Source organism: Hydractinia symbiolongicarpus, chromosome 11, assembly GCF_029227915.1.
Source record: "Hydractinia symbiolongicarpus strain clone_291-10 chromosome 11, HSymV2.1, whole genome shotgun sequence".
In the NCBI taxonomy this organism is placed as follows: Eukaryota; Metazoa; Cnidaria; class Hydrozoa; order Anthoathecata; family Hydractiniidae; genus Hydractinia; species Hydractinia symbiolongicarpus.
Genome location: NC_079885.1, coordinates 16,213,610 through 16,240,203, shown reverse-complemented (window position 1 = coordinate 16,240,203; position 26,594 = coordinate 16,213,610). Strand labels below are relative to the sequence as shown.

Sequence of the window (26,594 nt, the reverse complement as noted above, 5' to 3'; positions counted from 1 at the left end):
GTAACGTGAAAAAGTCAATAGCCTACGACACCGGGAGTTCCCAGGCGGTTCCCCATCCAAGTACTATCTCGGCCCGACGATGCTTAACTTCCGTGATCGGACGAGAACAGGTGTGTTCATCGTGGTATGGTCGTAGACAAGCATACCGGCAGATATTTACGATTTATTAGCACATTACATCGAAAATGGTTCAAACTTTAAAGGTCATATTTCTTGACTGGATTATCCGAAATAGGTCGTGTTTATGTGCAATTGAAAGCTCTTTTCAAGCACTATCCATTATTTACGACAACCATGCGCTTTAAAACTTCCGGTAAAAAGTTCCAACGAAGGCAATCTAGGGTACTTTCAGACTTAATTTTCATATGACAAAGTTAATTAGCAAATTAACTACATCGCCATTTTCTTTGTCTGACGCTCGTAATCCATTCATTTGCTACGTGGCGCATTTATTGCAGCCAGATCGTAGCCGTTTTGAAGGGAAAGAAACTTCTAATCACGTCCCTTACTTGATTTACTCAGCGGCTATTGCGTAAAAAAGATACGTCACAGTCGTAATGATAAATAATTTAACGTGAAAAAGTCAATAGCCTACGACACCGGCAGTTCCAAGGCGGTCCCCCATCCAAGTACTATCCCGGCCCGACGATGCTTAACTTCCGTGATCGGACGAGAACAGGTGTGTTCATCGTGGTATAGTCGTATAAAAGCATACGGGCAGATATCTACGATTTATTAGCACATTACATCGAAAATGGTTCAAACTTTAAAGGTCATATTTCTTGACGGGATTATCCAAAATAGGTCGTGTTTATGTGCATTTGAAAGCTCTTTTCAAGAGCTACCCATTATTTACGACAACCATGCCCTTTAAGATTTCCGGTAAAAAGTTCTAACGAAGGCAATCTAGGGTACTTTCAGACTTAATTTTCATATGACAAAGTTAATTAGCAAAGTAACTGCATCGCATGTCTGACGCTCTTAATCCATTCATCTGCGACGTGGCGCATTTATTGCAGCCAGATTTTAGCCGTTTTGAAGGGGAAGAAACTTATAATCACGTCCCTTACTTGATTTACCCAGCGGCTATTGCGTAAAAAAGATACGTCACAGTCGTAATGATAAATAATGTAACGTGAAAAAGTCAATAGCCTACGACACCGGGAGTTCCCAGGCGGTTCCCCATCCAAGTACTATCTCGGCCCGACGATGCTTAACTTCCGTGATCGGACGAGAACAGGTGTGTTCATCGTGGTATGGTCGTAGACAAGAATACCGGCAGATATTTACGATTTATTAGCACATTACATCGAAAATGGTTCAAACTTTAAAGGTCATATTTCTTGACTGGATTATCCGAAATAGGTCGTGTTTATGTGCAATTGAAAGCTCTTTTCAAGCACTATCCATTATTTACGACAACCATGCGCTTTAAAACTTCCGGTAAAAAGTTCCAACGAAGGCAATCTAGGGTACTTTCAGACTTAATTTTCATATGACAAAGTTAATTAGCAAATTAACTACATCGCCATTTTCTTTGTCTGACGCTCGTAATACATTCATTTGCTACGTGGCGCATTTATTGCAGCCAGATCGTAGCCGTTTTGAAGGGAAAGAAACTTCTAATCACGTCCCTTACTTGATTTACTCAGCGGCTATTGCGTAAAAAAGATACGTCACAGTCGTAATGATAAATAATTTAACGTGAAAAAGTCAATAGCCTACGACACCGGCAGTTCCAAGGCGGTCCCCCATCCAAGTACTATCCCGGCCCGACGATGCTTAACTTCCGTGATCGGACGAGAACAGGTGTGTTCATCGTGGTATGGTCGTAGACAAGCATACGGGCAGATATCTACGATTTATTAGCACATTACATCAAAAATGGTTCAAACTTTAAAGGTCATATTTCTTGACTGGGTGATCGGCAATAGATCGTGTTTATGTGCATTTGAAAGCTCTTTCTAAGCGCTATCGATTCTTTACGACAATAATGCGCTTTAAGATTTCCGGTAAAAAGTTTCAACGAAGGCAATCTAGGGTACTTGCAGACTTAATTTTCATATGACAAAGTTAATTAGCAAATTAACTACATGGCCATTTTCTTTGTCTGACGCTCGTAATCCATTCATTTGCGACGTGGCGCATTTATTGCAGCCAGATTGTAGCCGTTTTGAAGGGAAAGAAACTTCTAATCACGTCCCTTACTTGATTTACTCAGCGGCTATTGCGTAAAAAAGATACGTCACAGTCGTAATGATAAATAATGTAACGTGAAAAAGTCAATAGCCTACGCCGCCGGGAGTTCCCAGGCGGTGTCCCATCCAAGTACTATCACGGCCCGACGATGCTTAACTTCCGTGATCGGACGAGAACAGGTGTGTTCATCGTGGTATGGTCGTAGACAAGCATACGGGCAGATATCTACGATTTATTAGCACATTACATCTAAAATGGTTCAAACTTTAAAGGTCATATTTCTTGACTGGGTGATCGGAAATAGGTCGTGTTTATGTGCATTTGAAAGCGCTTTTTAAGCGCTATCAATTCTTTACGACAATAATGCGCTTTAAGATTTCCGGTAAAAAGTTCCAACGAAGGCAATCTAGGGTACTTGCAGACTTAATTTTCATATGACAAAGTTAATTAGCAAAGCAACTACATCGCCATTTTCTTTGTTTGATGCTCGTAATCCATTCATTTGCGACGTGGCGCATTTATTGCAGCAAGATTGTAGCCGTTTTGAAGGGAAAGCAACTTCAAATCATGTCCCTTACTTGATTTACTCAGCGTCTATTGCGTAAAAAAGATACGTCACAGTCGTAATGATAAATAATGTAACGTGAAAAAGTCAATAGCCTACGACACCGGGAGTTCCCAGGCGGTTCCCCCTCCAAGTACTATCCCGCCCCGACGATGTTTAACTTCCGTGATCGGACGAGAACATGTGTGTTCATCGTGGTATGGTCGTAGACAAACAAACGGGCAGATATCTACGATTTATTAGCACATTACATCGAAAATGGTTTAAACTTTAAAGGTCATATTTCCTGACTAGATTATCCGAAATAGGTCGTGTTTATGTGCATTTGAAAGCTCTTTTCAAGCGCTATCCATTATTTACGACAACCATGCGCTTTAAGATTTCCGGTAAAAAGTTCCAACGAAGGCAATCAAGGGTACTTTCAGACTTAATTTTCATATGACAAAGTTAATTAGCAAATTAACTACATCGCCATTTTCTTTGTCTGACGCTCGTAATGCATTCACTTGCGTCGTGGCGCATTTATTGCAGCAAGATTGTAGCCGTTTTGAAGGGAAAGAAACTTCTAATCACGTCCCTTACTTGATTTACTCAGCGTCTATTGCGTAAAAAAGATACGTCACAGTTGTAATGATAAATAATGTAACGTGAAAAAGTCAATAGCCTACGACACCGGGAGTTCCCAGGCGGTGCCCCATCCAAGTACTATCCCGGCCCGACGATGCTTAACTTCCGTGATCGGACGAGAACAGGTGTGTTCATCGTGGTATGGTCGTAGACAAGCATACGGGAAGATATCTACGATTTATTAGCACATTACATCGCAAATAGTTCAAAATTTAAAGGTCATATTTCTTGACTGGGTGATCGGAAATAGGTCGTGTTTATGTGCATTTGAAAGCTCTTTTTAAGCGCTATCGATTCTTTACGACAATAATGCGCTTTAAGATTTCCGGTAAAAAGTTCCAACGAAGGCAATCTAGGGTACTTGCAGACTTAATTTTCATATGACAAAGTTAATTAGCAAATTAACTACATCGCCATTTTCTTTGTCTGACGCTCGTAATCCATTCATTTGCGACGTGGCGCATTTATTGCAGCCAGATTTTAGCCGTTTTGAAGGGGAAGAAACTTATAATCACGTCCCTTACTTGATTTACCCAGCGGCTATTGCGTAAAAAAGATACGTCACAGTCGTAATGATAAATAATGTAACGTGAAAAAGTCAATAGCCTACGACACCGGGAGTTCCCAGGCGGTTCCCCATCCAAGTACTATCTCGGCCCGACGATGCTTAACTTCCGTGATCGGACGAGAACAGGTGTGTTCATCGTGGTATGGTCGTAGACAAGCATACCGGCAGATATTTACGATTTATTAGCACATTACATCGAAAATGGTTCAAACTTTAAAGGTCATATTTCTTGACGGGATTATCCAAAATAGGTCGTGTTTATGTGCATTTGAAAGCTCTTTTCAAGAGCTACCCATTATTTACGACAACCATGCCCTTTAAGATTTCCGGTAAAAAGTTCTAACGAAGGCAATCTAGGGTACTTTCAGACTTAATTTTCATATGACAAAGTTAATTAGCAAAGTAACTGCATCGCATGTCTGACGCTCTTAATCCATTCATCTGCGACGTGGCGCATTTATTGCAGCCAGATTTTAGCCGTTTTGAAGGGGAAGAAACTTATAATCACGTCCCTTACTTGATTTACCCAGCGGCTATTGCGTAAAAAAGATACGTCACAGTCGTAATGATAAATAATGTAACGTGAAAAAGTCAATAGCCTACGACACCGGGAGTTCCCAGGCGGTTCCCCATCCAATTACTATCTCGGCCCGACGATGCTTAACTTCCGTGATCGGACGAGAACAGGTGTGCTCATCGTGGTATGGTCGTAGACAAGCATACTGGCAGATATTTACGATTTATTAGCACATTACATCGAAAATGGTTCAAACTTTAAAGGTCATATTTCTTGACTGGATTATCCGAAATAGGTCGTGTTTATGTGCAATTGAAAGCTCTTTTCAAGCACTATCCATTATTTACGACAACCATGCGCTTTAAAACTTCCGGTAAAAAGTTCCAACGAAGGCAATCTAGGGTACTTTCAGACTTAATTTTCATATGACAAAGTTAATTAGCAAATTAACTACATCGCCATTTTCTTTGTCTGACGCTCGTAATACATTCATTTGCTACGTGGCGCATTTATTGCAGCCAGATCGTAGCCGTTTTGAAGGGAAAGAAACTTCTAATCACGTCCCTTACTTGATTTACTCAGCGGCTATTGCGTAAAAAAGATACGTCACAGTCGTAATGATAAATAATTTAACGTGAAAAAGTCAATAGCCTACGACACCGGCAGTTCCAAGGCGGTCCCCCATCCAAGTACTATCCCGGCCCGACGATGCTTAACTTCCGTGATCGGACGAGAACAGGTGTGTTCATCGTGGTATGGTCGTAGACAAGCATACGGGCAGATATCTACGATTTATTAGCACATTACATCAAAAATGGTTCAAACTTTAAAGGTCATATTTCTTGACTGGGTGATCGGAAATAGATCGTGTTTATGTGCATTTGAAAGCTCTTTCTAAGCGCTATCGATTCTTTACGACAATAATGCGCTTTAAGATTTCCGGTAAAAAGTTTCAACGAAGGCAATCTAGGGTACTTGCAGACTTAATTTTCATATGACAAAGTTAATTAGCAAATTAACTACATCGCCATTTTCTTTGTCTGACGCTCGTAATCCATTCATTTGCGACGTGGCGCATTTATTGCAGCCAGATTGTAGCCGTTTTGAAGGGAAAGAAACTTCTAATCACGTCCCTTACTTGATTTACTCAGCGGCTATTGCGTAAAAAAGATACGTCACAGTCGTAATGATAAATAATGTAACGTGAAAAAGTCAATAGCCTACGCCGCCGGGAGTTCCCAGGCGGTGCCCCATCCAAGTACTATCCCGGCCCGACGATGCTTAACTTCCGTGATCGGACGAGAACAGGTGTGTTCATCGTGGTATGGTCGTAGACAAGCATACGGGCAGATATCTACGATTTATTAGCACATTACATCTAAAATGGTTCAAACTTTAAAGGTCATATTTCTTGACTGGGTGATCGGAAATAGGTCGTGTTTATGTGCATTTGAAAGCGCTTTTTAAGCGCTATCAATTCTTTACGACAAAAATGCGCTTTAAGATTTCCGGTAAAAAGTTCCAACGAAGGCAATCTAGGGTACTTGCAGACTTAATTTTCATATGACAAAGTTAATTAGCAAAGCAACTACATCGCCATTTTCTTTTTCTGATGCTCCTAATCCATTCATTTGCGACGTGGCGCATTTATTGCAGCAAGATTGTAGCCGTTTTGAAGGGAAAGCAATTTCTAATCATGTCCCTTACTTGATTTACTCAGCGGCTATTGCGTAAAAAAGATACGTCACAGTCGTAATGATAAATAATGTAACGTGAAAAAGTCAATAGCCTACGACACCGGGAGTTCCGAGGCGGTCCCCCATCCAAGTTCTATCCCGGCCCGACGATGCTTAACTTCCGTGATCAAACGAGAACAGGTGTGTTCATCGTGGTATGGTCGTAGACAAGCATACGGGCAGATATCTACGATTTATTAGCACATTACATCAAAAATGGTTCAAACTTTAAAGGTCATATTTCCTGACTGGGTGATCGGAAATAGATCGTGTTTATGTGCATTTGAAAGCTCTTTCTAAGCGCTATCGATTCTTTACGACAATAATGCGCTTTAAGATTTCCGGTAAAAAGTTTCAACGAAGGCAATCTAGGGTACTTGCAGACTTAATTTTCATATGACAAAGTTAATTAGCAAATTAACTACATCGCCATTTTCTTTGTCTGACGCTCGTAATCCATTCATTTGCGACGTGGCGCATTTATTGCAGCCAGATTGTAGCCGTTTTGAAGGGAAAGAAACTTCTAATCACGTCCCTTACTTGATTTACTCAGCGGGTATTGCGTAAAAAAGATACGTCACAGTCGTAATGATAAATAATGTAACGTGAAAAAGTCAATAGCCTACGCCGCCGGGAGTTCCCAGGCGGTGCCCCATCCAAGTACTATCCCGGCCCGACGATGCTTAACTTCCGTGATCGGACGAGAACAGGTGTGTTCATCGTGGTATGGTCGTAGACAAGCATACGGGCAGATATCTACGATTTATTAGCACATTACATCTAAAATGGTTCAAACTTTAAAGGTCATATTTCTTGACTGGGTGATCGGAAATAGGTCGTGTTTATGTGCATTTGAAAGCGCTTTTTAAGCGCTATCAATTCTTTACGACAAAAATGCGCTTTAAGATTTCCGGTAAAAAGTTCCAACGAAGGCAATCTAGGGTACTTGCAGACTTAATTTTCATATGACAAAGTTAATTAGCAAAGCAACTACATCGCCATTTTCTTTTTCTGATGCTCCTAATCCATTCATTTGCGACGTGGCGCATTTATTGCAGCAAGATTGTAGCCGTTTTGAAGGGAAAGCAATTTCTAATCATGTCCCTTACTTGATTTACTCAGCGGCTATTGCGTAAAAAAGATACGTCACAGTCGTAATGATAAATAATGTAACGTGAAAAAGTCAATAGCCTACGACACCGGGAGTTCCGAGGCGGTCCCCCATCCAAGTTCTATCCCGGCCCGACGATGCTTAACTTCCGTGATCGAACGAGAACAGGTGTGTTCATCGTGGTATGGTCGTAGACAAGCATACGGGCAGTTATCTACGTTTTTTTAGCACATTACATCGAAAATGGTTCAAACTTTAAAGGTCATATTTCTTGACTGGGTGATCGGAAATAGATCGTGTTTATGTGCATTTAAAAGCGCTTTTTAAGCGGTATCGATTCGTTACGACAATAATGCGCTTTAAGATTTCCGGTAAAAAGTTTCAACGAAGGCAATCTAGGGTACTTGCAGACTTAATTTTCATATGACAAAGTTAATTAGCAAATTAACTACATCGCCATTTTCTTTGTCTGACGCTCGTAATCCATTCATTTGCGACGTGGCGCATTTATTGCAGCCAGATTGTAGCCGTTTTGAAGGGAAAGAAACTTCTAATCACGTCCCTTACTTGATTTACTCAGCGGCTATTGCGTAAAAAAGATACGTCACAGTCGTAATGATAAATAATGTAACGTGAAAAAGTCAATAGCCTACGCCGCCGGGAGTTCCCAGGCGGTGCCCCATCCAAGTACTATCCCGGCCCGACGATGCTTAACTTCCGTGATCGGACGAGAACAGGTGTGTTCATCGTGGTATGGTCGTAGACAAGCATACGGGCAGATATCTACGATTTATTAGCACATTACATCTAAAATGGTTCAAACTTTAAAGGTCATATTTCTTGACTGGGTGATCGGAAATAGGTCGTGTTTATGTGCATTTGAAAGCGCTTTTTAAGCGCTATCAATTCTTTACGACAAAAATGCGCTTTAAGATTTCCGGTAAAAAGTTCCAACGAAGGCAATCTAGGGTACTTGCAGACTTAATTTTCATATGACAAAGTTAATTAGCAAAGCAACTACATCGCCATTTTCTTTTTCTGATGCTCCTAATCCATTCATTTGCGACGTGGCGCATTTATTGCAGCAAGATTGTAGCCGTTTTGAAGGGAAAGCAATTTCTAATCATGTCCCTTACTTGATTTACTCAGCGGCTATTGCGTAAAAAAGATACGTCACAGTCGTAATGATAAATAATGTAACGTGAAAAAGTCAATAGCCTACGACACCGGGAGTTCCGAGGCGGTCCCCCATCCAAGTTCTATCCCGGCCCGACGATGCTTAACTTCCGTGATCGAACGAGAACAGGTGTGTTCATCGTGGTATGGTCGTAGACAAGCATACGGGCAGATATCTACGATTTATTAGCACATTACATCAAAAATGGTTCAAACTTTAAAGGTCATATTTCTTGACTGGGTGATCGGAAATAGATCGTGTTTATGTGCATTTGAAAGCTCTTTCTAAGCGCTATCGATTCTTTACGACAATAATGCGCTTTAAGATTTCCGGTAAAAAGTTTCAACGAAGGCAATCTAGGGTACTTGCAGACTTAATTTTCATATGACAAAGTTAATTAGCAAATTAACTACATCGCCATTTTCTTTGTCTGACGCTCGTAATCCATTCATTTGCGACGTGGCGCATTTATTGCAGCCAGATTGTAGCCGTTTTGAAGGGAAAGAAACTTCTAATCACGTCCCTTACTTGATTTACTCAGCGGCTATTGCGTAAAAAAGATACGTCACAGTCGTAATGATAAATAATGTAACGTGAAAAAGTCAATAGCCTACGCCGCCGGGAGTTCCCAGGCGGTGCCCCATCCAAGTACTATCCCGGCCCGACGATGCTTAACTTCCGTGATCGGACGAGAACAGGTGTGTTCATCGTGGTATGGTCGTAGACAAGCATACGGGCAGATATCTACGATTTATTAGCACATTAAATCTAAAATGGTTCAAACTTTAAAGGTCATATTTCTTGACTGGGTGATCGGAAATAGGTCGTGTTTATGTGCATTTGAAAGCGCTTTTTAAGCGCTATCAATTCTTTACGACAAAAATGCGCTTTAAGATTTCCGGTAAAAAGTTCCAACGAAGGCAATCTAGGGTACTTGCAGACTTAATTTTCATATGACAAAGTTAATTAGCAAAGCAACTACATCGCCATTTTCTTTTTCTGATGCTCCTAATCCATTCATTTGCGACGTGGCGCATTTATTGCAGCAAGATTGTAGCCGTTTTGAAGGGAAAGCAATTTCTAATCATGTCCCTTACTTGATTTACTCAGCGGCTATTGCGTAAAAAAGATACGTCACAGTCGTAATGATAAATAATGTAACGTGAAAAAGTCAATAGCCTACGACACCGGGAGTTCCGAGGCGGTCCCCCATCCAAGTTCTATCCCGGCCCGACGATGCTTAACTTCCGTGATCGAACGAGAACAGGTGTGTTCATCGTGGTATGGTCGTAGACAAGCATACGGGCAGATATCTACGTTTTTTTAGCACATTACATCGAAAATGGTTCAAACTTTAAAGGTCATATTTCTTGACTGGGTGATCGGAAATAGATCGTGTTTATGTGCATTTGAAAGCGCTTTTTAAGCGGTATCGATTCGTTACGACAATAATGCGCTTTAAGATTTCCGGTAAAAAGTTCCAACGAAGGCAATCTAGGGTACTTGCAGACTTAATTTTCATATGACAAAGTTAATTAGCAAATTAGCTACATCGCTATTTTCTTTGTCTGACGCTCGTAATACATTCTTTTGCGACGTGGCGCATTTATTGCAGCCAGATTGTAGCCGTTTTGAAGGGAAAGAAACTTCCAATCACGTCCCTTACTTGATTTACTGAGCGGCTATTGCGTAAAAAAGATACATCACAGTCGTAATGATAAATAATGTAACGTGAAAAAGTCAATAGCCTACAACACCGGGAGTTCCCAGGCGGTGCCCCATCCAAGTACTATCCCGGCCCGACGATGCTTAACTTCCGTGATCGGACGAAAACAGGTGTGTTCATCGTGGTATGGTCGTAGACAAACAAACGGGCAGATATCGACGATTTATTAGCACATTACATCGAAAATTGTTTAAACTTTAAAGGTCATATTTCTTGACTGGATTATCCGAAATAGGTCGTGTTTTTGTGCATTTGAAAGCTCTTTTCAAGCGCTATCCATTATTAACGACAACCATGCGCTTTAAGATTACCGGTAAAAAGTTCCAACGAAGGCAATCTAGTGTACTTTCAGACTTAATTTTCATATGACAAAGTTAATTAGCAAAGTAACTACATCGCCATTTTCTTTGTCTGACGCTCTTAATCCATTCATTTGCGACGTGGCGCATTTATTGCAGCAAGATTGTAGCCTTTTTTAAGGGAAAGAAACTTCTAATCATGTCCTTTACTTGATTTACTCAGCGGCTATTGCGTAAAAAAGATACGTCACAGTCGTAATGATAAATAATAAAACGTGAAAAAGTCAATAGCCTACGACACCGGAAGTTCCCAGGCAGTTCCCCATCCAAGTACTATCCCGGCCCGACGATGCTTAACTTCCGTGATCGGACGAGAACAGGTGTGTTCATCGTGGTATAGTCGTATAAAAGCATACGGGCAGATATCTACGATTTATTAGCACATTATATCGAAAATGGTTTAAACTTTAAAGGTCAAATTTCTTGACTGGGTGATCGGAAATAGATCGTGTTTATGTGCATTTGAAAGCTCTTTCTAAGCGCTATCGATTCTTTACGACAATAAGGCGCTTTAAGATTTCCGGTAAAAAGTTTCAACGAAGGCAATCTAGGGTACTTGCAGACTTAATTTTCATATGACAAAGTTAATTAGCAAATTAACTACATCGCCATTTTCTTTGTCTGACGCTCGTAATCCATTCATTTGCGACGTGGCGCATTTATTGCAGCCAGATTGTAGCCGTTTTGAAGGGAAAGAAACTTCTAATCACTTCCCTTACTTGATTTACTCAGCGGCTATTGCCTAAAAAAGATACGTCACAGTCGTAATGATAAATAATGTAACGTGAAAAAGTCAATAGCCTACGCCGCCGGGAGTTCCCAGGCGGTGCCCCATCCAAGTACTATCCCGACCCGACGATGCTTAACTTCCGTGATCGGACGAGAACAGGTGTGTTCATCGTGGTATGGTCGTAGACAAGCATACGGGCAGATATCTACGATTTATTAGCACATTACATCTAAAATGGTTCAAACTTTAAAGGTCATATTTCTTGACTGGGTGATCGGAAATAGGTCGTGTTTATGTGCATTTGAAAGCGCTTTTTAAGCGCTATCGATTCTTTACGACAATAATGCGCTTTAAGATTTCCGGTAAAAAGTTCCAACGAAGGCAATCAAGGGTACTTGCAGACTTAATTTTCATATGACAAAGTTAATTAGCAAAGCAACTACATCGCCATTTTCTTTTTCTGATGCTCCTAATCCATTCATTTGCGACGTGGCGCATTTATTGCAGCAAGATTGTAGCCGTTTTGAAGGGAAAGCAATTTCTAATCCTGTCCCTTACTTGATTTACTCAGCGGCTATTGCGTAAAAAAGATACGTCACAGTCGTAATGATAAATAATGTAACGTGAAAAAGTCATTAGCCTACGACACCGGGAGTTCCGAGGCGGTCCCCCATCCAAGTACTATCCCGGCCCGACGATGCTTAACTTCCGTGATCGAACGAGAACAGGTGTGTTCATCGTGGTATGGTCGTAGACAAGCATACGGGCAGATATCTACGTTTTTTTAGCACATTACATCGAAAATGGTTCAAACTTTAAAGGTCATATTTCTTGACTGGGTGATCGGAAATAGATCGTGTTTATGTGCATTTGAAAGCGCTTTTTAAGCGCTATCGATTCGTTACGACAATAATGCGCTTTAAGATTTCCAGTAAAAAGTTCCAACGAAGGCAATCTAGGGCACTTATAGACTTAATTTTCATATGACAAAGTTAATTAGCAAATTAACTACATCGCCATTTTCTTTGTCTGACGCTCGTAATCCATTCATTTGCGACGTGGCACATTTATTGCAGCCAGATTGTAGCCGTTTTGAAGGGAAAGAAACTTCCAATCACGTCCCTTACTTGATTTACTCAGCGGCTATTGCGTAAAAAAGATACATCACAGTCGTAATGATAAATAATGTAACGTGAAAAAGTCAATAGCCTACGACACCGGGAGTTCCCAGGCGGTGCCCCATCCAAGTACTATCCCGGCCCAACGATGCTTAACTTCCGTGATCGGACGAAAACAGGTGTGTTCATCGTGGTATGGTCGTAGACAAACAAACGGGCAGATATCGACGATTTATTAGCACATTACATCGAAAATTGTTTAAACTTTAAAGGTCATATTTCTTGACTGGATTATCCGAAATAGGTCGTGTTTTTGTGCATTTGAAAGCTCTTTTCAAGCGCTATCCATTATTAACGACAACCATGCGCTTTAAGATTACCGGTAAAAAGTTCCAACGAAGGCAATCTAGTGTACTTTCAGACTTAATTTTCATATGACAAAGTTAATTAGCAAAGTAACTACATCGCCATTTTCTTTGTCTGACGCTCTTAATCCATTCATTTGCGACGTGGCGCATTTATTGCAGCAAGATTGTAGCCTTTTTTAAGGGAAAGAAACTTCTAATCATGTCCCTTACTTGATTCACTCAGCGGCTATTGCGTAAAAAAGATACGTCACAGTCGTAATGATAAATAATGTAACGTGAAAAAGTCAATAGCCTACGACACCGGGAGTTCCCAGGCGGTTCCCCATCCAAGTACTATCTCGGCCCGACGATGCTTAACTTCCGTGATCGGACGAGAACAGGTGTGTTCATCGTGGTATGGTCGTAGACAAGCATACCGGCAGATATTTACGATTTATTAGCACATTACATCGAAAATGGTTCAAACTTTAAAGGTCATATTTCTTGACTGGATTATCCGAAGTAGGTCGTGTTTATGTGCAATTGAAAGCTCTTTTCAAGCACTATCCATTATTTACGACGACCATGCGCTTTAAAACTTCCGGTAAAAAGTTCCAACGAAGGCAATCTAGGGTACTTTCAGACTTAATTTTCATATGACAAAGTTAATTAGCAAATTAACTACATCGCCATTTTCTTTGTCTGACGCTCGTAATCCATTCATTTGCTACGTGGCGCATTTATTGCAGCCAGATCGTAGCCGTTTTGAAGGGAAAGAAACTTCTAATCACGTCCCTTACTTGATTTACTCAGCGGCTATTGCGTAAAAAAGATACGTCACAATCGTAATGATAAATAATGTAACGTGAAAAAGTCAATAGCCTACGACACCGGGAGTTCCCAGGCGGTTCCCCATCCAAGTACTATCCCGCCCCGACGATGTTTAACTTCCGTGATCGGACGAGAACATGTGTGTTCATCGTGGTATGGTCGTAGACAAACAAACGGGCAGATATCTACAATTTATTAGCACATTACATCGAAAATGGTTTAAACTTTAAAGGTCATATTTCCTGACTAGATTATCCGAAATAGGTCGTGTTTATGTGCATTTGAAAGCTCTTTTCAAGCGCTATCCATTATTTACGACAACCATGCGCTTTAAGATTTCCGGTAAAAAGTTCCAACGAAGGCAATCAAGGGTACTTTCAGACTTAATTTTCATATGACAAAGTTAATTAGCAAATTAACTACATCGCCATTTTCTTTGTCTGACGCTCGTAATGCATTCACTTGCGTCGTGGCGCATTTATTGCAGCAAGATTGTAGCCGTTTTGAAGGGAAAGAAACTTCTAATCACGTCCCTTACTTGATTTACTCAGCGTCTATTGCGTAAAAAAGATACGTCACAGTTGTAATGATAAATAATGTAACGTGAAAAAGTCAATAGCCTACGACACCGGGAGTTCCCAGGCGTTGCCCCATCCAAGTACTATCCCGGCCCGACGATGCTTAACTTCCGTGATCGGACGAGAACAGGTGTGTTCATCGTGGTATGGTCGTAGACAAGCATACGGGAAGATATCTACGATTTATTAGCACATTACATCGCAAATAGTTCAAAATTTAAAGGTCATATTTCTTGACTGGGTGATCGGAAATAGGTCGTGTTTATGTGCATTTGAAAGCTCTTTTTAAGCGCTATCGATTCTTTACCACAATAATGCGCTTTAAGATTTCCGGTAAAAAGTTCCAACGAAGGCAATCTAGGGTACTTGCAGACTTAATTTTCATATGACAAAGTTAATTAGCAAATTAACTACATCGCCATTTTCTTTGTCTGACGCTCGTAATCCATTCATTTGGGACGTGGCGCATTTATTGCAGCCAGATTTTAGCCGTTTTGAAGGGGAAGAAACTTATAATCACGTCCCTTACTTGATTTACCCAGCGGCTATTGCGCAAAAAAGATACGTCACAGTCGTAATGATAAATAATGTAACGTGAAAAAGTCAATAGCCTACGACACCGGGAGTTCCCAGGCGGTTCCCCATCCAAGTACTATCTCGGCCCGACGATGCTTAACTTCCGTGATCGGACGAGAACAGGTGTGTTCATCGTGATATGGTCGTAGACAAGCATACCGGCAGATATTTACGATTTATTAGCACATTACATCGAAAATGGTTCAAACTTTAAAGGTCATATTTCTTGACTGGATTATCCGAAATAGGTCGTGTTTATGTGCAATTGAAAGCTCTTTTCAAGCACTATCCATTATTTACGACAACCATGCGCTTTAAAACTTCCGGTAAAAAGTTCCAACGAAGGCAATCTAGGGTACTTTCAGACTTAATTTTCATATGACAAAGTTAATTAGCAAATTAACTACATCGCCATTTTCTTTGTCTGACGCTCGTAATCCATTCATTTGCTACGTGGCGCATTTATTGCAGCCAGATCGTAGCCGTTTTGAAGGGAAAGAAACTTCTAATCACGTCCCTTACTTGATTTACTCAGCGGCTATTGCGTAAAAAAGATACGTCACAGTCGTAATGATAAATAATTTAACGTGAAAAAGTCAATAGCCTACGACACCGGCAGTTCCAAGGCGGTCCCCCATCCAAGTACTATCCCGGCCCGACGATGCTTAACTTCCGTGATCGGACGAGAACAGGTGTGTTCATCGTGGTATAGTCGTATAAAAGCATACGGGCAGATATCTACGATTTATTAGCACATTACATCGAAAATGGTTCAAACTTTAAAGGTCATATTTCTTTACGGGATTATCCGAAATAGGTCGTGTTTATGTGCATTTGAAAGCTCTTTTCAAGAGCTACCCATTATTTACGACAACCATGCCCTTTAAGATTTCCGGTAAAAAGTTCTAACGAAGGCAATCTAGGGTACTTTCAGACTTAATTTTCATATGACAAAGTTAATTAGCAAAGGAACTGCATCGCATGTCTGACGCTCTTAATCCATTCATCTGCGACGTGGCGCATTTATTGCAGCCAGATTTTAGCCGTTTTGAAGGGGAAGAAACTTATAATCACGTCCCTTACTTGATTTACCCAGCGGCTATTGCGTAAAAAAGATACGTCACAGTCGTAATGATAAATAATGTAACGTGAAAAAGTCAATAGCCTACGACACCGGGAGTTCCCAGGCGGTTCCCCATCCAAGTACTATCTCGGCCCGACGATGCTTAACTTCCGTGATCGGACGAGAACAGGTGTGTTCATCGTGGTATGGTCGTAGACAAGCATACCGGCAGATATTTACGATTTATTATCACATTACATCGAAAATGGTTCAAACTTTAAAGGTCATATTTCTTGACTGGATTATCCGAAATAGGTCGTGTTTATGTGCAATTGAAAGCTCTTTTCAAGCACTATCCATTATTTACGACAACCATGCGCTTTAAAACTTCCGGTAAAAAGTTCCAACGAAGGCAATCTAGGGTACTTTCAGACTTAATTTTCATATGACAAAGTTAATTAGCAAATTAACTACATCGCCATTTTCTTTGTCTGACGCTCGTAATCCATTCATTTGCTACGTGGCGCATTTATTGCAGCCAGATCGTAGCCGTTTTGAAGGGAAAGAAACTTCTAATCACGTCCCTTACTTGATTTACTCAGCGGCTATTGCGTAAAAAAGATACGTCACAGTCGGAATGATAAATAATTTAACGTGAAAAAGTCAATAGCCTACGACACCGGCAGTTCCAAGGCGGTCCCCCATCCAAGTACTATCCCGGCCCGACGATGCTTAACTTCCGTGATCGGACGAGAACAGGTGTGTTCATCGTGGTATGGTCGTAGACAAGCATACGGGCAGATATCTACGATTTATTAGCACATTACATCAAAAATGGTTCAAACTTTAAAGGTCATATTTCTTGACTGGGTGATCGGAAATAGATCGTGTTTATGTGCATTTGAAAGCTCTTTCTAAGCGCTATCGATTCTTTACGACAATAATGCGCTTTAAGATTTCCGGTAAAAAGTTTCATCGAAGGCAATCTAGGGTACTTGCAGACTTAATTTTCATATGACAAAGTTAATTAGCAAATTAACTACATGGCCATTTTCTTTGTCTGACGCTCGTAATCCATTCATTTGCGACGTGGCGCATTTATTGCAGCCAGATTGTAGCCGTTTTGAAGGGAAAGAAACTTCTAATCACGTCCCTTACTTGATTTACTCAGCGGCTATTGCGTAAAAAAGATACGTCACAGTCGTAATGATAAATAATGTAACGTGAAAAAGTCAATAGCCTACGCCGCCGGGAGTTCCCAGGCGGTGTCCCATCCAAGTACTATCCCGGCCCGACGATGCTTAACTTCCGTGATCGGACGAGAACAGGTGTGTTCATCGTGGTATGGTCGTAGACAAGCATACGGGCAGATATCTACGATTTATTAGCACATTACATCTAAAATGGTTCAAACTTTAAAGGTCATATTTCTTGACTGGGTGATCGGAAATAGGTCGTGTTTATGTGCATTTGAAAGCGCTTTTTAAGCGCTATCAATTCTTTACGACAATAATGCGCTTTAAGATTTCCGGTAAAAAGTTCCAACGAAGGCAATCTAGGGTACTTGCAGACTTAATTTTCATATGACAAAGTTAATTAGCAAAGCAATTACATCGCCATTTTCTTTGTTTGATGCTCGTAATCCATTCATTTGCGACGTGGCGCATTTATTGCAGCAAGATTGTAGCCGTTTTGAAGGGAAAGCAACTTCAAATCATGTCCCTTACTTGATTTACTCAGCGTCTATTGCGTAAAAAAGATACGTCACAGTCGTAATGATAAATAATGTAACGTGAAAAAGTCAATAGCCTACGACACCGGGAGTTCCCAGGCGGTTCCCCCTCCAAGTACTATCCCGCCCCGACGATGTTTAACTTCCGTGATCGGACGAGAACATGTGTGTTCATCGTGGTATGGTCGTAGACAAACAAACGGGCAGATATCTACGATTTATTAGCACATTACATCGAAAATGGTTTAAACTTTAAAGGTCATATTTCCTGACTAGATTATCCGAAATAGGTCGTGTTTATGTGCATTTGAAAGCTCTTTTCAAGCGCTATCCATTATTTACGACAACAATGCGCTTTAAGATTTCCGGTAAAAAGTTCCAACGAAGGCAATCAAGGGTACTTTCAGACTTAATTTTCATATGACAAAGTTAATTAGCAAATTAACTACATCGCCATTTTCTTTGTCTGACGCTCGTAATGCATTCACTTGCGTCGTGGCGCATTTATTGCAGCAAGATTGTAGCCGTTTTGAAGGGAAAGAAACTTCTAATCACGTCCCTTACTTGATTTACTCAGCGTCTATTGCGTAAAAAAGATACGTCACAGTTGTAATGATAAATAATGTAACGTGAAAAAGTCAATAGCCTACGACACCGGGAGTTCCCAGGCGGTGCCCCATCCAAGTACTATCCCGGCCCGACGATGCTTAACTTCCGTGATCGGACGAGAACAGGTGTGTTCATCGTGGTATGGTCGTAGACAAGCATACGGGAAGATATCTACGATTTATTAGCACATTACATCGCAAATAGTTCAAAATTTAAAGGTCATATTTCTTGACTGGGTGATCGGAAATAGGTCGTGTTTATGTGCATTTGAAAGCTCTTTTTAAGCGCTATCGATTCTTTACGACAATAATGCGCTTTAAGATTTCCGGTAAAAAGTTCCAACGAAGGCAATCTAGGGTACTTGCAGACTTAATTTTCATATGACAAAGTTAATTAGCAAATTAACTACATCGCCATTTTCTTTGTCTGACGCTCGTAATCCATTCATTTGCGACGTGGCGCATTTATTGCAGCCAGATTTTAGCCGTTTTGAAGGGGAAGAAACTTATAATCACGTCCCTTACTTGATTTACCCAGCGGCTATTGCGTAAAAAAGATACGTCACAGTCGTAATGATAAATAATGTAACGTGAAAAAGTCAATAGCCTACGACACCGGGAGTTCCCAGGCGGTTCCCCATCCAAGTACTATCTCGGCCCGACGATGCTTAACTTCCGTGATCGGACGAGAACAGGTGTGTTCATCGTGGTATGGTCGTAGACAAGCATACCGGCAGATATTTACGATTTATTAGCACATTACATCGAAAATGGTTCAAACTTTAAAGGTCATATTTCTTGACTGGGTGATCGGAAATAGGTCGTGTTTATGTGCAATTGAAAGCTCTTTTCAAGCACTATCCATTATTTACGACAACCATGCGCTTTAAAACTTCCGGTAAAAAGTTCCAACGAAGGCAATCTAGGGTACTTTCAGACTTAATTTTCATATGACAAAGTTAATTAGCAAATTAACTACATCGCCATTTTCTTTGTCTGACGCTCGTAATCCATTCATTTGCTACGTGGCGCATTTATTGCAGCCAGATCGTAGCCGTTTTGAAGGGAAAGAAACTTCTAATCACGTCCCTTACTTGATTTACTCAGCGGCTATTGCGTAAAAAAGATACGTCACAGTCGTAATGATAAATAATTTAACGTGAAAAAGTCAATAGCCTACGACACCGGCAGTTCCAAGGCGGTCCCCCATCCAAGTACTATCCCGGCCCGACGATGCTTAACTTCCGTGATCGGACGAGAACAGGTGTGTTTATCGTGGTATAGTCGTATAAAAGCATACGGGCAGATATCTACGATTTATTAGCACATTACATCGAAAATGGTTCAAACTTTAAAGGTCATATTTCTTGACGGGATTATCCGAAATAGGTCGTGTTTATGTGCATTTGAAAGCTCTTTTCAAGAGCTACCCATTATTTACGACAACCATGCCCTTTAAGATTTCCGGTAAAAAGTTCTAACGAAGGCAATCTAGGGTACTTTCAGACTTAATTTTCATATGACAAAGTTAATTAGCAAAGTAACTGCATCGCATGTCTGACGCTCTTAATCCATTCATCTGCGACGTGGCGCATTTATTGCAGCCAGATTTTAGCCGTTTTGAAGGGGAAGAAACTTATAATCATGTCCCTTACTTGATTTACCCAGCGGCTATTGCGTAAAAAAGATACGTCACAGTCGTAATGATAAATAATGTAACGTGAAAAAGTCAATAGCCTACGACACCGGGAGTTCCCAGGCGGTTCCCCATCCAAGTACTATCTCGGCCCGACGATGCTTAACTTCCGTGATCGGACGAGAACAGGTGTGTTCATCGTGGTATGGTCGTAGACAAGCATACCGGCAGATATTTACGATTTATTAGCACATTACATCGAAAATGGTTCAAACTTTAAAGGTCATATTTCTTGACTGGATTATCCGAAATAGGTCGTGTTTATGTGCAATTGAAAGCTCTTTTCAAGCACTATCCATTATTTACGACAACCATGCGCTTTAAAACTTCCGGTAAAAAGTTCCAACGAAGGCAATCTAGGGTACTTTCAGACTTAATTTTCATATGACAAAGTTAATTAGCAAATTAACTACATCGCCATTTTCTTTGTCTGACGCTCGTAATACATTCATTTGCTACGTGGCGCATTTATTGCAGCCAGATCGTAGCCGTTTTGAAGGGAAAGAAACTTCTAATCACGTCCCTTACTTGATTTACTCAGCGGCTATTGCGTAAAAAAGATACGTCACAGTCGTAATGATAAATAATTTAACGTGAAAAAGTCAATAGCCTACGACACCGGCAGTTCCAAGGCGGTCCCCCATCCAAGTACTATCCCGGCCCGACGATGCTTAACTTCCGTGATCGGACGAGAACAGGTGTGTTCATCGTGGTATGGTCTTAGACAAGCATACGGGCAGATATCTACGATTTATTAGCACATTACATCAAAAATGGTTCAAACTTTAAAGGTCATATTTCTTGACTGGGTGATCGGAAATAGATCGTGTTTATGTGCATTTGAAAGCTCTTTCTAAGCGCTATCGATTCTTTACGACAATAATGCGCTTTAAGATTTCCGGTAAAAAGTTTCAACGAAGGCAATCTAGGGTACTTGCAGACTTAATTTTCATATGACAAAGTTAATTAGCAAATTAACTACATCGCCATTTTCTTTGTCTGACGCTCGTAATCCATTCATTTGCGACGTGGCGCATTTATTGCAGCCAGATTGTAGCCGTTTTGAAGGGAAAGAAACTTCTAATCACGTCCCTTACTTGATTTACTCAGCGGCTATTGCGTAAAAAAGATACGTCACAGTCGTAATGATAAATAATGTAACGTGAAAAAGTCAATAGCCTACGCCGCCGGGAGTTCCCAGGCGGTGCCCCATCCAAGTACTATCCCGGCCCGACGATGCTTAACTTCCGTGATCGGACGAGAACAGGTGTGTTCATCGTGGTATGGTCGTAGACAAGCATACGGGCAGATATCTACGATTTATTAGCACATTACATCTAAAATGGTTCAAACTTTAAAGGTCATATTTCTTGACTGGGTGATCGGAAATAGGTCGTGTTTATGTGCATTTGAAAGTGCTTTTTAAGCGCTATCGATTCTTTACGACAATGATGCGCTTTAAGATTTCCGGTAAAAAGTTCCAACGAAGGCAATCAAGGGTACTTGCAGACTTAATTTTCATATGACAAAGTTAATTAGCAAAGCAACTACAATGCCATTTTCTTTTTCTGATGCTCCTAATCCATTCATTTGCGACGTGGCGCATTTATTGCAGCAAGATTATAGCCGTTTTGAAGGGAAAGCAATTTCTAATCCTGTCCTTTACTTGATTTACTCAGCGGCTATTGCGTAAAAAAGATACGTCACAGTCGTAATGATAAATAATAAAACGTGAAAAAGTCAATAGCCTACGACACCGGAAGTTCCCAGGCAGTTCCCCATCCAAGTACTATCCCGGCCCGACGATGCTTAACTTCCGTGATCGGACGAGAACAGGTGTGTTCATCGTGGTATAGCCTACGACACCGGGAGTTCCGAGGCGGTCCCCCATCCAAGTTCTATCCCGGCCCGACGATGCTTAACTTCCGTGATCGAACGAGAACAGGTGTGTTCATCGTGGTATGGTCGTAGACAAGCATACGGGCAGATATCTACGTTTTTTTAGCACATTACATCGAAAATGGTTCAAACTTTAAAGGTCATATTTCTTGACTGGGTGATCGGAAATAGATCGTGTTTATGTGCATTTGAAAGCGCTTTTTAAGCGGTATCGATTCGTTACGACAATAATGCGCTTTAAGATTTCCGGTAAAAAGTTCCAACGAAGGCAATCTAGGGTACTTGCAGACTTAATTTTCATATGACAAAGTTAATTAGCAAATTAACTACATCGCTATTTTCTTTGTCTGACGCTCGTAATACATTCTTTTGCGACGTGGCGCATTTATTGCAGCCAGATTGTAGCCGTTTTGAAGGGAAAGAAACTTCCAATCACGTCCCTTACTTGATTTACTGAGCGGCTATTGCGTAAAAAAGATACATCACAGTCGTAATGATAAATAATGTAACGTGAAAAAGTCAATAGCCTACAACACCGGGAGTTCCCAGGCGGTGCCCCATCCAAGTACTATCCCGGCCCGACGATGCTTAACTTCCGTGATCGGACGAAAACAGGTGTGTTCATCGTGGTATGGTCGTAGACAAACAAACGGGCAGATATCGACGATTTATTAGCACATTACATCGAAAATTGTTTAAACTTTAAAGGTCATATTTCTTGACTGAATTATCCGAAATAGGTCGTGTTTTTGTGCATTTGAAAGCTCTTTTCAAGCGCTATCCATTATTAACGACAACCATGCGCTTTAAGATTACCGGTAAAAAGTTCCAACGAAGGCAATCTAGTGTACTTTCAGACTTAATTTTCATATGACAAAGTTAATTAGCAAAGTAACTACATCGCCATTTTCTTTGTCTGACGCTCTTAATCCATTCATTTGCGACGTGGCGCATTTATTGCAGCAAGATTGTAGCCTTTTTTAAGGGAAAGAAACTTCTAATCATGTCCCTTACTTGATTCCCTCAGCGGCTATTGCGTAAAAAAGATACGTCACAGTCGTAATGATAAATAATAAAACGTGAAAAAGTCAATAGCCTACGACACCGGAAGTTCCCAGGCAGTTCCCCATCCAAGTACTATTCCGGCCCGACGATGCTTAACTTCCGTGATCGGACGAGAACAGGTGTGTTCATCGTGGTATTGTCGTAGACAAGCATACGGGCAGATATCTACGATTTATTAGCACATTACATCTAAAATGGTTCAAACTTTAAAGGTCATATTTCTTGACTGGGTGATCGGAAATAGGTCGTGTTTATGTGCATTTGAAAGTGCTTTTTAAGCGCTATCGATTCTTTACGACAATGATGCGCTTTAAGATTTCCGGTAAAAAGTTCCAACGAAGGCAATCAAGGGTACTTGCAGACTTAATTTTCATATGACAAAGTTAATTAGCAAAGCAACTACAATGCCATTTTCTTTTTCTGATGCTCCTAATCCATTCATTTGCGACGTGGCGCATTTATTGCAGCAAGATTATAGCCGTTTTGAAGGGAAAGCAATTTCTAATCCTGTCCTTTACTTGATTTACTCAGCGGCTATTGCGTAAAAAAGATACGTCACAGTCGTAATGATAAATAATAAAACGTGAAAAAGTCAATAGCCTACGACACCGGAAGTTCCCAGGCAGTTCCCCATCCAAGTACTATCCCGGCCCGACGATGCTTAACTTCCGTGATCGGACGAGAACAGGTGTGTTCATCGTGGTATGGTCGTAGACAAACAAACGGGCAGATATCTACGATTTATTAGCACATTATATCGAAAATGGTTTAAACTTTAAAGGTCAAATTTCTTGACTGGGTGATCGGAAATAGATCGTGTTTATGTGCATTTGAAAGCTCTTTCTAAGCGCTATCGATTCTTTACGACAATAAGGCGCTTTAAGATTTCCGGTAAAAAGTTTCAACGAAGGCAATCTAGGGTACTTGCAGACTTAATTTTCATATGACAAAGTTAATTAGCAAATTAACTACATCGCCATTTTCTTTGTCTGACGCTCGTAATCCATTCATTTGCGACGTGGCGCATTTATTGCAGCCAGATTGTAGCCGTTTTGAAGGGAAAGAAACTTCTAATCACTTCCCTTACTTGATTTACTCAGCGGCTATTGCCTAAAAAAGATACGTCACAGTCGTAATGATAAATAATGTAACGTGAAAAAGTCAATAGCCTACGCCGCCGGGAGTTCCCAGGCGGTGCCCCATCCAAGTACTATCCCGACCCGACGATGCTTAACTTCCGTGATCGGACGAGAACAGGTGTGTTCATCGTGGTATGGTCGTAGACAAGCATACGGGCAGATATCTACGATTTATTAGCACATTACATCTAAAATGGTTCAAACTTTAAAGGTCATATTTCTTGACTGGGTGATCGGAAATAGGTCGTGTTTATGTGCATTTGAAAGCGCTTTTTAAGCGCTATCGATTCTTTACGACAATAATGCGCTTTAAGATTTCCGGTAAAAAGTTCCAACGAAGGCAATCAAGGGTACTTGCAGACTTAATTTTCATATGACAAAGTTAATTAGCAAAGCAACTACATCGCCATTTTCTTTTTCTGATGCTCCTAATCCATTCATTTGCGACGTGGCGCATTTATTGCAGCAAGATTGTAGCCGTTTTGAAGGGAAAGCAATTTCTAATCCTGTCCCTTACTTGATTTACTCAGCGGCTATTGCGAAAAAAAGATACGTCACAGTCGTAATGATAAATAATGTAACGTGAAAAAGTCATTAGCCTACGACACCGGGAGTTCCGAGGCAGTCCCCCATCCAAGTACTATCCCGGCCCGACGATGCTTAACTTCCGTGATCGAACGAGAACAGGTGTGTTCATCGTGGTATGGTCGTAGACAAGCATACGGGCAGATATCTACGTTTTTTTAGCACATTACATCGAAAATGGTTCAAACTTTAAAGGTCATATTTCTTGACTGGGTGATCGGAAATAGATCGTGTTTATGTGCATTCGAAAGCGCTTTTTAAGCGCTATCGATTCGTTACGACAATAATGCGCTTTAAGATTTCCAGTAAAAAGTTCCAACGAAGGCAATCTAGGGCACTTATAGACTTAATTTTCATATGACAAAGTTAATTAGCAAATTAACTACATCGCCATTTTCTTTGTCTGACGCTCGTAATCCATTCATTTGCGACGTGGCACATTTATTGCAGCCAGATTGTAGCCGTTTTGAAGGGAAAGAAACTTCCAATCACGTCCCTTACTTGATTTACTCAGCGGCTATTGCGTAAAAAAGATACATCACAGTCGTAATGATAAATAATGTAACGTGAAAAAGTCAATAGCCTACGACACCGGGAGTTCCCAGGCGGTGCCCCATCCAAGTACTATCCCGGCCCAACGATGCTTAACTTCCGTGATCGGACGAAAACAGGTGTGTTCATCGTGGTATGGTCGTAGACAAACAAACGGGCAGATATCGACGATTTATTAGCACATTACATCGAAAATTGTTTAAACTTTAAAGGTCATATTTCTTGACTGGATTATCCGAAATAGGTCGTGTTTTTGTGCATTTGAAAGCTCTTTTCAAGCGCTATCCATTATTAACGACAACCATGCGCTTTAAGATTACCGGTAAAAAGTTCCAACGAAGGCAATCTAGTGTACTTTCAGACTTAATTTTCATATGACAAAGTTAATTAGCAAAGTAACTACATCGCCATTTTCTTTGTCTGACGCTCTTAATCCATTCATTTGCGACGTGGCGCATTTATTGCAGCAAGATTGTAGCCTTTTTTAAGGGAAAGAAACTTCTAATCATGTCCCTTACTTGATTCACTCAGCGGCTATTGCGTAAAAAAGATACGTCACAGTCGTAATGATAAATAATAAAACGTGAAAAAGTCAATAGCCTACGCCGCCGGGAGTTCCCAGGCGGTGCCCCATCCAAGTACTATCCCGACCCGACGATGCTTAACTTCCGTGATCGGACGAGAACAGGTGTGTTCATCGTGGTATGGTCGTAGACAAGCATACGGGCAGATATCTACGATTTATTAGCACATTACATCTAAAATGGTTCAAACTTTAAAGGTCATATTTCTTGACTGGGTGATCGGAAATAGGTCGTGTTTATGTGCATTTGAAAGCGCTTTTTAAGCGCTATCGATTCTTTACGACAATAATGCGCTTTAAGATTTCCGGTAAAAAGTTCCAACGAAGGCAATCAAGGGTACTTGCAGACTTAATTTTCATATGACAAAGTTAATTAGCAAAGCAACTACATCGCCATTTTCTTTTTCTGATGCTCCTAATCTATTCATTTGCGACGTGGCGCATTTATTGCAGCAAGATTGTAGCCGTTTTGAAGGGAAAGCAATTTCTAATCCTATCCCTTACTTGATTTACTCAGCGGCTATTGCGTAAAAAAGATACGTCACAGTCGTAATGATAAATAATGTAACGTGAAAAAGTCATTAGCCTACGACACCGGGAGTTCCGAGGCGGTCCCCCATCCAAGTACTATCCCGGCCCGACGATGCTTAACTTCCGTGATCGAACGAGAACAGGTGTGTTCATCGTGGTATGGTCGTAGACAAGCATACGGGCAGATATCTACGTTTTTTTAGCACATTACATCGAAAATGGTTCAAACTTTAAAGGTCATATTTCTTGACTGGGTGATCGGAAATAGATCGTGTTTATGTGCATTTGAAAGCGCTTTTTAAGCGCTATCGATTCGTTACGACAATAATGCGCTTTAAGATTTCCAGTAAAAAGTTCCAACGAAGGCAATCTAGGG

General features: G+C 40.8%; 44 non-coding genes and 3 pseudogenes across 44 annotated transcripts; all 47 read right to left on the bottom strand.

The window, feature by feature from the left end:
* Positions 1–19: 19 nt before the first annotated feature.
* On the bottom strand, positions 20–138 carry LOC130616850 (5S ribosomal RNA). The gene has a single exon (XR_008977930.1). It is a non-coding gene; the product is annotated as a 5S ribosomal RNA (ribosomal RNA).
* A 450-nt stretch (positions 139–588) lies between these two features.
* Positions 589–707, bottom strand: LOC130618287 (5S ribosomal RNA). The gene has a single exon (XR_008979361.1). It is a non-coding gene; the product is annotated as a 5S ribosomal RNA (ribosomal RNA).
* A 442-nt stretch (positions 708–1,149) lies between these two features.
* LOC130616849 (5S ribosomal RNA) lies at positions 1,150–1,268 on the bottom strand. Its single transcript, XR_008977929.1, has one exon. It is a non-coding gene; the product is annotated as a 5S ribosomal RNA (ribosomal RNA).
* Positions 1,269–1,718: 450 nt separating this feature from the next.
* Positions 1,719–1,837, bottom strand: LOC130616970 (5S ribosomal RNA). Its single transcript, XR_008978049.1, has one exon. It is a non-coding gene; the product is annotated as a 5S ribosomal RNA (ribosomal RNA).
* Positions 1,838–2,287: 450 nt separating this feature from the next.
* Positions 2,288–2,406, bottom strand: LOC130618189 (5S ribosomal RNA). Its single transcript, XR_008979263.1, has one exon. It is a non-coding gene; the product is annotated as a 5S ribosomal RNA (ribosomal RNA).
* A 450-nt stretch (positions 2,407–2,856) lies between these two features.
* On the bottom strand, positions 2,857–2,975 carry LOC130618550 (5S ribosomal RNA; annotated as a pseudogene).
* Positions 2,976–3,425: 450 nt separating this feature from the next.
* LOC130615961 (5S ribosomal RNA) lies at positions 3,426–3,544 on the bottom strand. The gene has a single exon (XR_008977047.1). It is a non-coding gene; the product is annotated as a 5S ribosomal RNA (ribosomal RNA).
* A 450-nt stretch (positions 3,545–3,994) lies between these two features.
* On the bottom strand, positions 3,995–4,113 carry LOC130616848 (5S ribosomal RNA). The gene has a single exon (XR_008977928.1). It is a non-coding gene; the product is annotated as a 5S ribosomal RNA (ribosomal RNA).
* A 442-nt stretch (positions 4,114–4,555) lies between these two features.
* LOC130618190 (5S ribosomal RNA) lies at positions 4,556–4,674 on the bottom strand. The gene has a single exon (XR_008979264.1). It is a non-coding gene; the product is annotated as a 5S ribosomal RNA (ribosomal RNA).
* A 450-nt stretch (positions 4,675–5,124) lies between these two features.
* Positions 5,125–5,243, bottom strand: LOC130616968 (5S ribosomal RNA). Its single transcript, XR_008978047.1, has one exon. It is a non-coding gene; the product is annotated as a 5S ribosomal RNA (ribosomal RNA).
* A 450-nt stretch (positions 5,244–5,693) lies between these two features.
* On the bottom strand, positions 5,694–5,812 carry LOC130617366 (5S ribosomal RNA). The gene has a single exon (XR_008978444.1). It is a non-coding gene; the product is annotated as a 5S ribosomal RNA (ribosomal RNA).
* Positions 5,813–6,262: 450 nt separating this feature from the next.
* On the bottom strand, positions 6,263–6,381 carry LOC130618053 (5S ribosomal RNA). Its single transcript, XR_008979129.1, has one exon. It is a non-coding gene; the product is annotated as a 5S ribosomal RNA (ribosomal RNA).
* Positions 6,382–6,831: 450 nt separating this feature from the next.
* On the bottom strand, positions 6,832–6,950 carry LOC130617365 (5S ribosomal RNA). Its single transcript, XR_008978443.1, has one exon. It is a non-coding gene; the product is annotated as a 5S ribosomal RNA (ribosomal RNA).
* A 450-nt stretch (positions 6,951–7,400) lies between these two features.
* Positions 7,401–7,519, bottom strand: LOC130617930 (5S ribosomal RNA). Its single transcript, XR_008979006.1, has one exon. It is a non-coding gene; the product is annotated as a 5S ribosomal RNA (ribosomal RNA).
* Positions 7,520–7,969: 450 nt separating this feature from the next.
* LOC130617364 (5S ribosomal RNA) lies at positions 7,970–8,088 on the bottom strand. The gene has a single exon (XR_008978441.1). It is a non-coding gene; the product is annotated as a 5S ribosomal RNA (ribosomal RNA).
* A 450-nt stretch (positions 8,089–8,538) lies between these two features.
* Positions 8,539–8,657, bottom strand: LOC130617929 (5S ribosomal RNA). Its single transcript, XR_008979005.1, has one exon. It is a non-coding gene; the product is annotated as a 5S ribosomal RNA (ribosomal RNA).
* Positions 8,658–9,107: 450 nt separating this feature from the next.
* On the bottom strand, positions 9,108–9,226 carry LOC130617363 (5S ribosomal RNA). The gene has a single exon (XR_008978440.1). It is a non-coding gene; the product is annotated as a 5S ribosomal RNA (ribosomal RNA).
* A 450-nt stretch (positions 9,227–9,676) lies between these two features.
* Positions 9,677–9,795, bottom strand: LOC130617928 (5S ribosomal RNA). Its single transcript, XR_008979004.1, has one exon. It is a non-coding gene; the product is annotated as a 5S ribosomal RNA (ribosomal RNA).
* Positions 9,796–10,245: 450 nt separating this feature from the next.
* Positions 10,246–10,364, bottom strand: LOC130616904 (5S ribosomal RNA). The gene has a single exon (XR_008977984.1). It is a non-coding gene; the product is annotated as a 5S ribosomal RNA (ribosomal RNA).
* A 450-nt stretch (positions 10,365–10,814) lies between these two features.
* LOC130618303 (5S ribosomal RNA) lies at positions 10,815–10,933 on the bottom strand. Its single transcript, XR_008979376.1, has one exon. It is a non-coding gene; the product is annotated as a 5S ribosomal RNA (ribosomal RNA).
* Positions 10,934–11,383: 450 nt separating this feature from the next.
* Positions 11,384–11,502, bottom strand: LOC130617944 (5S ribosomal RNA). The gene has a single exon (XR_008979020.1). It is a non-coding gene; the product is annotated as a 5S ribosomal RNA (ribosomal RNA).
* Positions 11,503–11,952: 450 nt separating this feature from the next.
* LOC130616369 (5S ribosomal RNA) lies at positions 11,953–12,071 on the bottom strand. Its single transcript, XR_008977451.1, has one exon. It is a non-coding gene; the product is annotated as a 5S ribosomal RNA (ribosomal RNA).
* A 450-nt stretch (positions 12,072–12,521) lies between these two features.
* On the bottom strand, positions 12,522–12,640 carry LOC130616407 (5S ribosomal RNA). The gene has a single exon (XR_008977490.1). It is a non-coding gene; the product is annotated as a 5S ribosomal RNA (ribosomal RNA).
* A 450-nt stretch (positions 12,641–13,090) lies between these two features.
* LOC130616847 (5S ribosomal RNA) lies at positions 13,091–13,209 on the bottom strand. The gene has a single exon (XR_008977927.1). It is a non-coding gene; the product is annotated as a 5S ribosomal RNA (ribosomal RNA).
* A 450-nt stretch (positions 13,210–13,659) lies between these two features.
* Positions 13,660–13,778, bottom strand: LOC130618322 (5S ribosomal RNA). Its single transcript, XR_008979395.1, has one exon. It is a non-coding gene; the product is annotated as a 5S ribosomal RNA (ribosomal RNA).
* A 450-nt stretch (positions 13,779–14,228) lies between these two features.
* LOC130617466 (5S ribosomal RNA) lies at positions 14,229–14,347 on the bottom strand. Its single transcript, XR_008978544.1, has one exon. It is a non-coding gene; the product is annotated as a 5S ribosomal RNA (ribosomal RNA).
* Positions 14,348–14,797: 450 nt separating this feature from the next.
* Positions 14,798–14,916, bottom strand: LOC130617534 (5S ribosomal RNA). Its single transcript, XR_008978612.1, has one exon. It is a non-coding gene; the product is annotated as a 5S ribosomal RNA (ribosomal RNA).
* Positions 14,917–15,366: 450 nt separating this feature from the next.
* On the bottom strand, positions 15,367–15,485 carry LOC130618286 (5S ribosomal RNA). Its single transcript, XR_008979360.1, has one exon. It is a non-coding gene; the product is annotated as a 5S ribosomal RNA (ribosomal RNA).
* Positions 15,486–15,927: 442 nt separating this feature from the next.
* Positions 15,928–16,046, bottom strand: LOC130616845 (5S ribosomal RNA). The gene has a single exon (XR_008977924.1). It is a non-coding gene; the product is annotated as a 5S ribosomal RNA (ribosomal RNA).
* A 450-nt stretch (positions 16,047–16,496) lies between these two features.
* Positions 16,497–16,615, bottom strand: LOC130616967 (5S ribosomal RNA). Its single transcript, XR_008978045.1, has one exon. It is a non-coding gene; the product is annotated as a 5S ribosomal RNA (ribosomal RNA).
* A 450-nt stretch (positions 16,616–17,065) lies between these two features.
* Positions 17,066–17,184, bottom strand: LOC130617237 (5S ribosomal RNA). Its single transcript, XR_008978315.1, has one exon. It is a non-coding gene; the product is annotated as a 5S ribosomal RNA (ribosomal RNA).
* A 450-nt stretch (positions 17,185–17,634) lies between these two features.
* On the bottom strand, positions 17,635–17,753 carry LOC130618549 (5S ribosomal RNA; annotated as a pseudogene).
* A 450-nt stretch (positions 17,754–18,203) lies between these two features.
* Positions 18,204–18,322, bottom strand: LOC130615959 (5S ribosomal RNA). Its single transcript, XR_008977044.1, has one exon. It is a non-coding gene; the product is annotated as a 5S ribosomal RNA (ribosomal RNA).
* A 450-nt stretch (positions 18,323–18,772) lies between these two features.
* LOC130616844 (5S ribosomal RNA) lies at positions 18,773–18,891 on the bottom strand. Its single transcript, XR_008977923.1, has one exon. It is a non-coding gene; the product is annotated as a 5S ribosomal RNA (ribosomal RNA).
* Positions 18,892–19,341: 450 nt separating this feature from the next.
* LOC130618522 (5S ribosomal RNA) lies at positions 19,342–19,460 on the bottom strand (annotated as a pseudogene).
* A 442-nt stretch (positions 19,461–19,902) lies between these two features.
* On the bottom strand, positions 19,903–20,021 carry LOC130616843 (5S ribosomal RNA). Its single transcript, XR_008977922.1, has one exon. It is a non-coding gene; the product is annotated as a 5S ribosomal RNA (ribosomal RNA).
* Positions 20,022–20,471: 450 nt separating this feature from the next.
* On the bottom strand, positions 20,472–20,590 carry LOC130618049 (5S ribosomal RNA). Its single transcript, XR_008979125.1, has one exon. It is a non-coding gene; the product is annotated as a 5S ribosomal RNA (ribosomal RNA).
* A 450-nt stretch (positions 20,591–21,040) lies between these two features.
* On the bottom strand, positions 21,041–21,159 carry LOC130617361 (5S ribosomal RNA). Its single transcript, XR_008978438.1, has one exon. It is a non-coding gene; the product is annotated as a 5S ribosomal RNA (ribosomal RNA).
* Positions 21,160–21,718: 559 nt separating this feature from the next.
* On the bottom strand, positions 21,719–21,837 carry LOC130617927 (5S ribosomal RNA). Its single transcript, XR_008979002.1, has one exon. It is a non-coding gene; the product is annotated as a 5S ribosomal RNA (ribosomal RNA).
* A 450-nt stretch (positions 21,838–22,287) lies between these two features.
* LOC130616903 (5S ribosomal RNA) lies at positions 22,288–22,406 on the bottom strand. The gene has a single exon (XR_008977983.1). It is a non-coding gene; the product is annotated as a 5S ribosomal RNA (ribosomal RNA).
* A 450-nt stretch (positions 22,407–22,856) lies between these two features.
* On the bottom strand, positions 22,857–22,975 carry LOC130617227 (5S ribosomal RNA). The gene has a single exon (XR_008978305.1). It is a non-coding gene; the product is annotated as a 5S ribosomal RNA (ribosomal RNA).
* A 450-nt stretch (positions 22,976–23,425) lies between these two features.
* Positions 23,426–23,544, bottom strand: LOC130617071 (5S ribosomal RNA). Its single transcript, XR_008978150.1, has one exon. It is a non-coding gene; the product is annotated as a 5S ribosomal RNA (ribosomal RNA).
* A 450-nt stretch (positions 23,545–23,994) lies between these two features.
* Positions 23,995–24,113, bottom strand: LOC130617943 (5S ribosomal RNA). Its single transcript, XR_008979019.1, has one exon. It is a non-coding gene; the product is annotated as a 5S ribosomal RNA (ribosomal RNA).
* Positions 24,114–24,563: 450 nt separating this feature from the next.
* On the bottom strand, positions 24,564–24,682 carry LOC130617189 (5S ribosomal RNA). The gene has a single exon (XR_008978267.1). It is a non-coding gene; the product is annotated as a 5S ribosomal RNA (ribosomal RNA).
* Positions 24,683–25,132: 450 nt separating this feature from the next.
* LOC130616406 (5S ribosomal RNA) lies at positions 25,133–25,251 on the bottom strand. Its single transcript, XR_008977489.1, has one exon. It is a non-coding gene; the product is annotated as a 5S ribosomal RNA (ribosomal RNA).
* Positions 25,252–25,701: 450 nt separating this feature from the next.
* On the bottom strand, positions 25,702–25,820 carry LOC130617942 (5S ribosomal RNA). Its single transcript, XR_008979018.1, has one exon. It is a non-coding gene; the product is annotated as a 5S ribosomal RNA (ribosomal RNA).
* Positions 25,821–26,270: 450 nt separating this feature from the next.
* LOC130616368 (5S ribosomal RNA) lies at positions 26,271–26,389 on the bottom strand. Its single transcript, XR_008977450.1, has one exon. It is a non-coding gene; the product is annotated as a 5S ribosomal RNA (ribosomal RNA).
* Positions 26,390–26,594: the final 205 nt, after the last annotated feature.